This window comes from Camelus bactrianus, chromosome 4 (assembly GCF_048773025.1).
Source record: "Camelus bactrianus isolate YW-2024 breed Bactrian camel chromosome 4, ASM4877302v1, whole genome shotgun sequence".
In the NCBI taxonomy this organism is placed as follows: Eukaryota; Metazoa; Chordata; class Mammalia; order Artiodactyla; family Camelidae; genus Camelus; species Camelus bactrianus.
The window spans coordinates 58,182,444-58,194,579 of record NC_133542.1 but is presented as its reverse complement, the minus strand read 5'-3'; the positions used below and the strand labels follow the sequence as shown (position 1 = coordinate 58,194,579).

The window sequence follows — 12,136 nt, the reverse complement described above, 5'->3', positions numbered from 1 at the left end:
TAAATCGTTGGCTACTGGTGATTGAACTCAATCTCCAGCCCCTCTCCTCTCCCAGCAAGTGGTAGGGGAGGGGGGATGGTGGGGGTTGGGAGAGTGGGTTAATGGGACTGAAAGTTTCAACCCTCAAGTCACATATTTGGCTCCACTGCTGTGCTTTCCAAAAGTCACTTCATTAACATAACAAAAGATACCTTTATCTCTCTCATCACAGGAAATTCCAAGGGTTTTTGGAGCTCTATGCCAGGAACCAAGACAAAGACTAAATATATATATTTCTCACAATAAATCACAATATCTCAGCCACATTGAGGTATTTACCAGAGATATTTAGTGTATATTTCCTTCGGGAAAAGCTGTACTCTTCCCACCTTCCTCTTGTCTCAGTCATCATTATGTGTATTGGCAACCCAACTTTTTCATTGCATTTTTCATCACTCTCCCTAGACTCTTAGACATTTGTACCCTGGTACCATAGATAGTTTCCCTGAGACTGTATTTGTCAATATTCTCCCTTTGCTGCTAAAGTTAGAAACAACCCATCATTTGTGTTACATAAATATAGAAAAGAAGAAATGACATGACTATGAGGGGGGAAAGTCAAAAGAAGGAAGATGAGGAATAGTAGCAAAAATTTTTAAATGTTAAGAAAAGGAGGAATAAGATATGAAAACATAGGGGAAAAAAGATGCAAGAAGAGGGGAAATAAGAACCTCAATAAGATTTGAGGGTTTAAGAAAGTTGCTCTCAAAAGCAAAAGTCAAAGCAATCTTGAAGAACAAAACTGGAGGCAACACACTTCCTGATTTCAAACAATATTACAAAGCTGTAATAACCAAAACAGTATGGTGTTGGCATAAAAACAGACACACAGATCAGTGGAACAGAATAGAGAGCCCAGAAATGAACCCACACTTATATGGGCAATTAATCTGTGACAAAGTGGGAATATTAAAAGCAGCAAGGGAAAAGTAACAAGTTACATACAAAGGAACTTCCGTAGGCTATCAGCTGACCTTTCAACAGAAACCCTGCAGGCCAGAATGTATTTAAAGTGATGAAAGGGGAAAACCTACAACCAAGAATACTCTATCCAGCTAAGCTATCATTCAGATTTGAAGGAGAAATCAAGTTTTACAGAAAAGCAAAAGTAAAAGAGTTTGGCACCACCAAGCCAGCTTTACAAGAAATGTTAGAGGGATTTCTCTGAGTGGAAAAGAAAAGGTCACAATTAGAAACATGAAAATTACAGAAGGAAAAAATGTCATTGGTAAAGGCAAATATACAGTCAAAGAGGTAATTTAACCACATGGAAAGCTAGAAGGAAGGTTGAAAGAAAAAAAGTAGTAAAATCATCTATATCCACAATAACTAGTTAAAGGATACACAAAACAAAAAGATGAAAATTATGATGTCAAAAAGAGTAAATGTTGGTGGGAGGGAGGTAAAAACGAAGGTTTGTTAAAATGTGTTTGAACTTAAGAGATCAGTAACTTAAAATAATCACACAAATAGCTAGCTAGCTAGCTAGCTAGCTATATAAAAACCTCATGGTAACCACAAACCAAAAATCTGTAATAGATACACACACACAAAAGAGAAAGAAATTCAAACATAACACTACTGATAGTCATCAAACCACAAGGGAAGAAAGCATAAGAAGAAGAAAGGAACAAAAAAGAACTACAAAGACAATCCCAAAATGAACAAAATGGCAATAAGTGTGCACCTACAAATAAGTACTTTAAATGTGAACGGACTAAATGCTGCAATCAAAAGGCACAGAGTGACTGAACGGATACAAAACCAAGACCCATACATATGCTGCCTAGAAGAGACTCGCTTCAGATCTAAACAAACACAGCGTAAAAGTGAGGAATGAATAAAAAGTATTTCATGCAAATGGACATAAAAGAAAGCTGATGTAGCAATACTCGGAGATATATATATAGGTAGATAGGTAGATAGATGATAGATAGATAGATAGACAGATAGATAGATAGATAGGTAATTTCCTGCATAAGGAAATATAATTATTAATGTAATACCCTTCTTCCCAAATTTAGTTCAATGTCTATCTCTATTTTTAAAATATAAAGCATAAATACAATCAAGGAGGCCTCAAACAACATTAAGACTTCTTTTGGAGAGAAAAAGAGAAATAACAGTTTTCTTACCTTTTATTAGGATGATGTTGGCTAGTCTAGATATTTGTGACATTTGCTATAACTAATTACAGTTTGAATTTGCAAGTTAAGACCTTAGAAGGTTACTTATTTCACAGGTTGGTTTATTTTTCATTAGGTACACAGTAGTGCTGTTATGGCTTTTGTGGTTCAAACAGCTAATATCTAAATATCTAAACTAGTTATCTAATCAATTATGCTTCTGTATCTTTACAACTTACTTGTTAAAATAGCAAAGCATTATCTCCTTTTTATACTTCCATAATTCTCAGGACATTAATTTCCTCTGGGAATAACTAGATATTTATGTGAATGTCTTATTTTCCCTGCCATATTGACAGAGTAGAATCAATTGCTCTCCCCAACCAGCATAGTTCCTTACACACAACATGCCCTTTAAAATAGTTGATAGTCAGAAATGATTTATAATTTTGAATGTAGTAGTTTTGTAAATCTTTTATTTGATTTATTTCTATGTATTTGATGTTCTTATAAATTTTAATTTTTAAATGTAATTGTCTAATTTTGTGGTTAGTATCTAGAAATCCAATTGATTTTTGTACATTGACCTTAGATTCATTGATTTTCCATATTTACTCATAATTTCAAGTAGATGTGTATAGATTCTTTAAAATTTCTATTACACATTACTACCTGTGAATAAAGAGTTTTATTTCTCACTTTCAAAAGTAAAATAGTTGATAGATAAATCAGTGAATGAACAACTGCAACTCACTGGGTGAAGGTCAGAAGACTTGTGTTCTAGACCTACCTATGTAATTTGGGGCAAATTATTTATCCTCACTGGACCATAAAATATGAAAAGTATTAGGGTAAATGTTACCCAGGAAAATGTTCAAGCGTAGAGTCAGCTTTTTTATTTTTCCCAAGGAAATGGACACTCAAGTATAACTGTCTGCTCCAGACTATGTCTTCTTTAGTGGGGGTACACAGTCAAGTGTAAATATGGATAAAGTTTTCACCCTGGCCAGAAGCTTAGCTTGTGAACTTTCAATGCCTGTAAAAGATCCAATAAACATGTGAGGTATGAGATGGCCCATAATCAGAAAAATGTTGAGGGGCTGAACATGTGGAACAGAGGAAAATGTGAAAAAGTATTGATAGTGTTTATAGAGACAAATGTTGCAAAAATAAGCTTCAATAACATTTGTTGTTTATTTGGGGGGAAAAAGTAAACTACATGAATATGTAATGTTTCTATTCTATGCTTGTGAAAATTTCTTTACATGCTGATGCTACCAGCTCTTTTCTAGCACTATTATCTAGTTTAAGTAGATTAAATACGTTGTGCTAAAATGTTTGCTCTCAGTCTATTTATGTAAAATAGCCCCTTACTGATCAGAAGATTAGTATGTGAGGCTACACCCATAAATTAGCAACCACAAGACAGGCTACTTATGCAACACATTTGTGCAATATTATTTCATTCCATATATCCAGATTTTCTGCATGATCGGGTTGAGACTAACCTGCAATTCTGTTTCAAGCTGATTATCTGCCATATTCATGCCATGTTCACTTTGGTTGATGTGTGTGTGTCTGTGTATGTGGAATATTTCAGACACGTTATTGCTCCTGTAAAAACACCAAAATGGAAAAAAAAATTGTGATAGCTTCTATTTCAAAATGATCTAGTGCCACATTTTAAGAAGTAAATTAAATATTCATTTCAGAGCCTACTCTAGATAAAGCATTGTGCTAGTTACAAAGCATATAATTAAGACATGGTTCATGGTCCACCATCTCAAGAAGATTGCAGTCTGGTGGGGAAGGCAGACAAAACAAAACAATTACAATGCAAAGCACGAAAACTTCCTAAAGTGGGATATTGATAAAAACTGTAAGAGTGCCAAAAAGGTAACAACTAATTCTAAGATTATCAGTAGGAGGAGGGAACATCTGAACTGAACCTTATAGAATAAACAGAGTTTCATCATGTGATCAGAAAACAAAATAAAACAGCAGAAACAAAGACTTGGAAGTGGGAGGATTTGGGATATGGTCAAAGAATGGCCAGTGGTTCAGGGTTCCAAAGTAAGTGGGGTTAAATGAGCAGTTGTCCCATGCTAAAGATTTCAGATTTTACCCTGTATGTAATAGAAAGATGAAAAAGTCTGCAGCAGAATGATATTCTCACTTAGTTGTTTTAGACATATCATCCTGGAAGCAGTGTACAGAATTGTCTGAAGAGATGAAAAATAAGAGCAACTTCAGACAAGGATTTGTGAGCTTCTTAAAGGCAAAGATTTGTTTTCCTTACGTTGCATCTTCAATGCCTCATATTGAACCTGGCACAAAGTATGTTCTCAATAAACGTTAAACATTATTACTATTGGCTCAATAGCACAGCACATGAATACAACAATGAGGCTTAATATCATCACAAGAGATTTCCACCGATGTGTGGAATTAATCTGGATAGACGAGGAGTTCCCCTGCCTTCCTATAAACTTAGTTTATATTCAAGTGTAGCTAAAGGTGTTTCCTTTCTACCTAGTTTCAAAATAATAATAGTGCAAACAATGGTGAATTAAAACTTACAGGGAAAAGTAACTGTTCTAAGATTCTCTTTATGTGCATAATTTTAGAAATGATGCAGAAACATTAACTACTGAGAAAAAATACAGACGATTTAGGAATGGTCAAATTCACTATAGAGATACAAAGAAAACTTTTAGAAATTTCCAAACATAAGCAGGGAGAAAATTTTTGCAAAACATAAAGCAGACGAAGAACAAATCTTCCGTTAATAAGCACATCACCTGGCTAAAAGCATGGATTCTGAACCAGACTGCCTGATTTTGCAGTTCTGTCTCATACTTTCTAGCTGTTTAATCTTGGGCAGATACTTAAGTTCCCAATGTCCCAGTTTTCTGTAAACTGGGGTTTGTAATATAGTATCTAGTTTATAAGTAATGTTAGAGTGTTTATAATAGTGTTTGGCAAATAGTAAGTGCTCAATAAAAATTAGCTATTTTAAAATTATTGTTCTTAATGTGGCAGAGACTACTATGTCCCCAAATTGGTTTTCTTCTTCTTATTTTAATAATAGAATCTCCAAGTTGTAACTGTGGACATGACTGTCCAGAATAAACCTTGAATCTTCTAGGCTTCATTACAGAGAGGACTGACCACGTGACTACAGCCTGGACAATGAGATGTAAGCAGAAGAGTCATGTGGCAGCTTATGGGAACCTTCCTTAAGACACAACTGGATACTCACTAGATTCTCAAAATTGAATAATATGAAATTACTAAGGGTCAGTGAGGATACAGAGCAACAGGAACTCCCAAACATTGTTGATGGGACCATAAATTGGTATAATCACTTTACAAAGTGGTTTGGTATTACTGAATAAATGTGAAGATACACATATTCAATAATCAAGAAATCGATTCCTAAATTTGTGTTCTAGAGAAAGGTATACGTGTACTAAGATACACGTACAAGGATTTTGATAACAGCATTATTTGTTATTGCCCCAAAGTAAATAATGCAAAGGTTCAACAATGGAATGGATAAACAAATTGAGCTATATTTACATGATGGTATACTATTCAACCATGAAACTGAATTAACGGATGTGCATACAATATCCACTGAATAGAAGAAGCAAGAACAAAACTAACACAAACAGTAAGATTCAAAAATAGGCAAAACCATATCATTTAGAAATGCATACTTGGGTGAAACTTTAAAGAAAAGCAAGGCAATGATTACCATACAGTCAGGATTATAGTAATCTCTAGGTCTAGGAGGGGACTTCCTCTAGGGAGAGTTGTGATTAGAAAAGGAAATAGAGAGCTTCTGAAATTCTTGTAATGTTCTGTTTCTTCACTCGAGTGGAGTTTGCGTGGATGTTTCTTTAAAATAATTTTTAAACTGGACATTATCTAATGCACTTTCCTATCTGAACATTATGTATCATAAGTTTAGTTCCAGATATATAAAGAAACATTGTGCCCTTGGCCTCTCCTTTTTTTTCATTTGTTCCTGCATCCTGTTGCCTGAAACGTAGATGCTGCCACCTGAGACTATGAGAGCAAGGATCACAACATAAGAATACCAGGGTAATGAACTGAAGGTAAGTCCCTGAGGACTTTGTCAGGACAGCTCTCATATCAATTCTGAACCTTTTACCTCTATGCTTCATTTACATGAAAGAGAAATAAATTTTATATTATTTTGAACATTTCTGTTACTTATATAGCCAAATCGAAACTGATATTAACTAATATACATATCTACAAGGTCTTCAAAAAGACAACCTACTCAATAAAAAAATTGCTTGATCTCATACACACACACATATATACATGTAAATATAATTATTAGGCAATTAATTCTTGGAAGAAGAAATCCAAAGGGCTCATCAACTTCTAAAAAGTGTTTAATCTCAGTAGTAATCAGAGTAATGCAAATTAAAGCAAGATAATATCTTTCATGCATCAGATCAGCAAATATTTTTAAAGAGCAATATATTCATTCCTGTTGAATATTCAGGAAAATGGTTCCTCTCAGGCATTGTTAACATAAAATGCTGTAAATTTTTGGAAGGTAAATTGGCAATATCTTTTAAATCTGAAATTCTCTTACTATGTGAGCCAGTGAAACAACACAAATCTATGCCATAGAAATAACAGCAATAATACTCAAGTCCGCATGTCCAAGAATTCTTACTGTGGCATTATTTCCAAGGTAAAAAACTGGAAACAATCTGTTAAATCCATGAGTAGTAGAATGTTTGGATAAATTATAGCACATCCTTACTATGAAATATGCAACTGTTTAAAAATGAGTTAAATCTCTATGTCTTGATCTGAAAGGTTGTTCATGAGGTATTGTTTAGTAAGGAAAATAGGTCACGCGTTTTTATGTAATTGGCTAGCCTATTTTGTGCACGCATTATCTATAAGTTTGTATGAACATGCAGAGAGGTGTGAAAAGATACATCCCAGACTGTTCACATTGGTTACCTGGGAGCTGAGGCGGTAATAGAGATTATTTTTTCTGTATTCATCTTCGCATGGTTTTACTGGTTACAATAACTATGGGTTACTTTTGTAATGTTTGCATAATTACTTGATTTAAAATTGGTTTTAATAAAAGGTATTCAATGCCAAATGTACCTCAATGCCAGATGAACATCTTTACAATGGATTCTTCCCAAACATTAAATTCGTATCACTGTAGAAAACTGCGTAAACCTGTATAAAATAGAATGGGGTAGGTAGCTTAAGAAAATAATGTGACTTATTCACTGACATTTCATAAATAGCATTTTGTTAATAATTAACTTGAAAGAAACCCATGCGTTAGTAAAATAACTAAATGCATGTTACTTCTTGCAATCTTCTGGCAAGGAATTTAATGCCAAGTTATGTCACAGAAAGGAAGACAGGAGTTGAGGAATAGAGACAGTTCTCCTTCCTTCTCCAGTGGGTCTAGGGATTCCCGAGTCTGTTGGTGAAGGGGTGGCTGCCAGTCAAGGCATAAATTTGCACATCCCTGGTTATCTTCCTGGCCCTCCTCAAATGTTCTTCTTCAGCCATCAAGTCATGGCCAACACCTAGCCACACACCTGAGTCATCTTTGCCTCCTCCCTTTTGCTTTTCTCTTTCCCCGAATCTGTTTGGTTGCTACATCCTCTCAGTTTTCCCTCTGGAACGCTTCTGCCCTCGCCCTCCATCTGGCCCTGCGGCGCGTGGTGCCAGGATTAGCTAATAGCCTCGAAGCTGCCAATTTCAGACTCCTTTGACTGATGGTCGCGACCTTTCACATTGGCTCCTTCGGGCTTCCCGTCATCGTTTCCACGGACACCCTCCACCCTGTGCGCAGAGGCTTTGCTCACCCGTAAGGACCTCGGTGCTGACCACGTCCGTCGTTCAGGCCTTCGCGCCTGGACGCCGGAGGCTGCGAGCCACGGCAGACGGAAACGCCCAGAGCCCGGGGGCGGGGGTGAGAGGGCGGGACGGGGGCGGGGCTGGCCTGGCTGGCCAATGGAAGCGCTGAGGCCAGGGTCAGAGGTCACGGGTCCAGTGGGCGGGAATTTTCTCCTGCGAAGCCCGGAGGAGGCGATCTCACCTCAGGTAAAAGCCCTGAGAGGCTGGAGAGACTCGGTAGGAGGCAATGTGTTCTTGAGCCGAGGGGGGGAAAAATGATCGGGTTGGCAACTACGAAATCTCTGGAAAACAGCTTTGTGGGGCCCGGCTGATGTGGCCCTGTGGGGACAAGACCCCAGAACCACCTCACGTAATTGGGCGAGAACAGAGTGTGTGAAGGGCACAGAAAAGCCAGTGGGATTTCTAGCCACAAATGAGAGGTTGCGTAGATTAAACAATTTGAGAATATGTGTAAACCTTACCTCCTCTGTGATTTGACGTGGTTAAAGTGTGGTTTTTATGCAAGGGAGGGAGGAAGGGGAGAAATCTCCCGATGCCTGAGGCCGGTGGGAGGAGACAGGAAGCCAGCCCGAAATTCTCACTCGCCTGTCTATGGTTTTAAATAATCTGGAAAAAATATTCCATTTTATATTTGTACACCTTAAATATACACAATTTTTATTTGTCAATTTTACCTCAGTAAAGCTGGGTGGAAAAAAATCTCGGGAAACCTAACTTTTCTAGCATTGTGCAAAAGAGCCTGACCTAATTATTTATATGCATGACCGTTTTGGCCCAGTAGACTCCTGTCAGGAGGTAACACAGGAGAAATAAAATATTTAGGGACAGGTAAGGACATCTATATCAGAAATTGCTGCAATTCAAAGGTGATTATTTTCTCTCTAACCATGATTTTGCTTGTTTTCCCCCTTGTCTTAGATTTTAGAAGTAAAGGCCATTTTCTTTCTCTTATCCACCTACCACTATAAGATGGATTCAAATATGTGTAATGCAATGAAATACAGTTGACAGATGAAAGACAGTTTATGAATGTATATGATGTACGGTATCTTATTTAAGTACTGTATATTTAACATGAATTTAAACGATTAACTTAAATACAACAGTATTTATTGTTTATGGTAGTTGAGAGTGATGAATCTGAAGCTGATAGAATACTAGGCTTCTCAAGAAAGGAAAATTTAAGATAAATGCTGATAATAAACTGAATGTATAAACTAGGTAGAATTTGTTGGTTTTTAACTTTTTAAAAATGACTTCTAGTATCAGGCACAATCAGATAAGTTTTTCTGAAAGTGAAATATCAAGAGGTGGAAATTTTAGAGTTAATATTTGCTTCGAAGAGCAGTGATACACTGTATGAAAAAGATATGGAAGTACAATGACTGGAAATATTTCCAGATAAGTAATCACTAGTTAGGAATGCTATGTTGGCATTGTTTAAGTAAGAGTGGAAGAGGGCACCAACACTGTGTGTTCCCCACATTCCTTAATGTCACAGAATCTAACAATATTAAAAGTAATTCAGACAACTTATTGGGTTTGTTTTCATTGGAATGCTTATTATAATATCTAAAATGTCTTCTGATTGATTAGTGAAATAAAATAATTGTGCTCTACATTGAGAAGTTTGCCCTTAGTTTTTTGAATTCAGTAGTTGAGTAGTTAAGAATGTTCACTTGATGATAACTAAAGATAGGAATGAATTCATAGCCAATTAAAGTAGATGAGCTCTTCAGTTCTTCTGGTGTAGCACTTTCACCATTTGAAAAGAGGTAGACCTCAAATTTAAAATGATAATGAAACTAGGGCAAGACCATTTGCATTAAAATGTATATTTCATTTACTGAAAGCATATTGACAAACTACTAGTAGGAAAACTTCTAGCTTACATCTGAATTCCCCAAAACATTTTAAAGACTGATCAAAATGCTAAGAACTTTCTGATAAACTGGGTTGTGTCCTAGAGTAGCTTTTCGAAGCTGCGATTCCTCTGATTCTCACATAAATGAGAACTTTCCTGGATTCATTCAGCATTCTAAGTTTTACTTATTACTTCGTTGAGTGGATTTGTTGATTTACTAATAGTGACCCAATGACCTAAAAACAGTATGCCATAGTTACTTTATTCCAAATAAGCTTGCTATTAGGGAATTCTAACTTCAGGCTTTTTATTTTCTAACAGAGTGGAATTTTCCAAATCCTACTCCACAGCTTTACCCTTGGTTATTCGATTTCAAGACCACTTAAGAAATACGGTTATCCCAAGAATAACACTCTACCAGTCTTATGAACCCCAGCCTCTTTTGCAACAAAATGATCACATTAAATATATTGTAATCCACCATCTAGGAATTGTATGAATAAAACAGTATGAAAAGGATATGAAAAATTTTATACTAATGTATGTTATTTTCATATTAGATTTAAATCATAGCAATAAAACTTATTTTCATTGTTAAATTTTTATCATTCAGAGCCTTTTTAAAAATGAACGAACCAATATTTGTGATTAAGAATAGTTTTCTGCTCCTGGCTTGCTATTTTACTAACATTTACTTTTAATTTTTATATTCCCAGATGCTGAAATTTGTAGTGCTTTCAAAGAAGACATGTTTCCAACATTCAAATATTGTGCAATAGACTATTTACATGAGGTAGAGTATTACCAGATCACTACCTATTTACTAAGAATTATGATATAGAAAGTGTCATCTGCAGTCACTATATGGTTATGATAATTTTTAGTAGTCCTTAGAGTAATCATTAGTCTAGTTACTTTGAAATTCACTTAAAATTATTTCCCACTTTTAATATAACTTAGAAATGCTACTTTGGGAAGGAAATAATTGACAATTTAACATGAATTTGAAGCTGCCAGCAGAAAAAAATGGAAAAACTGTGGGCAAGTTTGGGCTGCTTGTATGAATAATCTTGAGTGATATTTCTTGAAAGGAGTGGGGGGAAAACAATCCCAGTTATCTTTATTATAAAATGACAGTAACAGCATGTATTGGCCACTTACTGTGGGCCAAATACTTTGCACTTTTAATGGATTATATCATTTGATCACTTGCTCTTTTGATGGATTATGTCATTTTGATGATCACAACTACTCCATGAGGAAGATACTATTATTACACTGGTTTTACCGTTTTACAGGAAATGATGTCTAGAGAAGTTAAGTAGCTTGCACACAGCTGAGATTTAAGACAGGCACATTGTTAAGAAACTAATTAGACTAGTTGTCATACAACAGTTCATTGTTCTTATGATCTTAATTAACAAGTTAAAGTTTTGTTTTCTTTATAACCTTGACCCCCATCTACCAGGGAAAAAAATTACTCCACTATAACTAAAACTGTGTTGTATTTTACAGGAAATAAAAAAGACATATAGGCATCTTCAGGTTTTATTATTCCCTCATAATTGATGGAGGCAAATGTGTCATAACATACACACGTAGGGCATCAGAGGTCACTGTTACACAAATATATTTATGAATGTATTGTCCACTTAGGAAATTAGTCTATACTCAAACATCCTCAAATTTTTATCCTTGTCCATGGTATCTTAATTTCTTGCTGGTGTACCACACCCCATGATATAATACAAATATAGTAATCAATGGCAAACCTTGCAAAAGATGCAGGGTTTTGTAAAGTTCATAAAAACAGTGTTGAAGAACCACCCAAATAACAGGCAAAGCTATTATCAGTTGAAGAGCCTACAAAATTAGATCAGTTAACAGTTAAAGGGAAAAGAATGTTTTGAATATCAAAGGGATTAAGAGCTGCCTTGGGAAAATTTGATTAAATTTTCAAATATTTTCTAGAAATATCTTCTTTATGATCAAAGGTGAAGTAATGACTGATATGCATATCATATGTTTTGGGGGAAATTATGACAAGAAAGCAGTTATAAGCTAATTATAAACAAAATTTTATTAAATGTAAATTTTAATTTCTATAATTTTATTTCATCTTTTAAGATAAAGTTCCAATCAGGCTTTTTTTTTTTCCTTTTTT

At 35.3% G+C, this 12,136-nt stretch overlaps 1 long non-coding RNA gene across 1 annotated transcript in view; it reads right to left on the bottom strand.

Annotated features, from left to right (window-relative positions):
• Positions 1-1,880: 1,880 nt before the first annotated feature.
• Positions 1,881-12,136, bottom strand: part of LOC123612841 (uncharacterized) — a 51,776-nt gene continuing 41,520 nt past the window's right edge. The window contains exons 2-3 of the long non-coding RNA XR_012506501.1: positions 7,335-7,412; positions 1,881-3,779 (exon numbers count right to left, since the gene is read on the bottom strand). This is a non-coding gene — a long non-coding RNA (uncharacterized LOC123612841). The remainder of the gene's footprint in view (positions 3,780-7,334; positions 7,413-12,136) is intronic.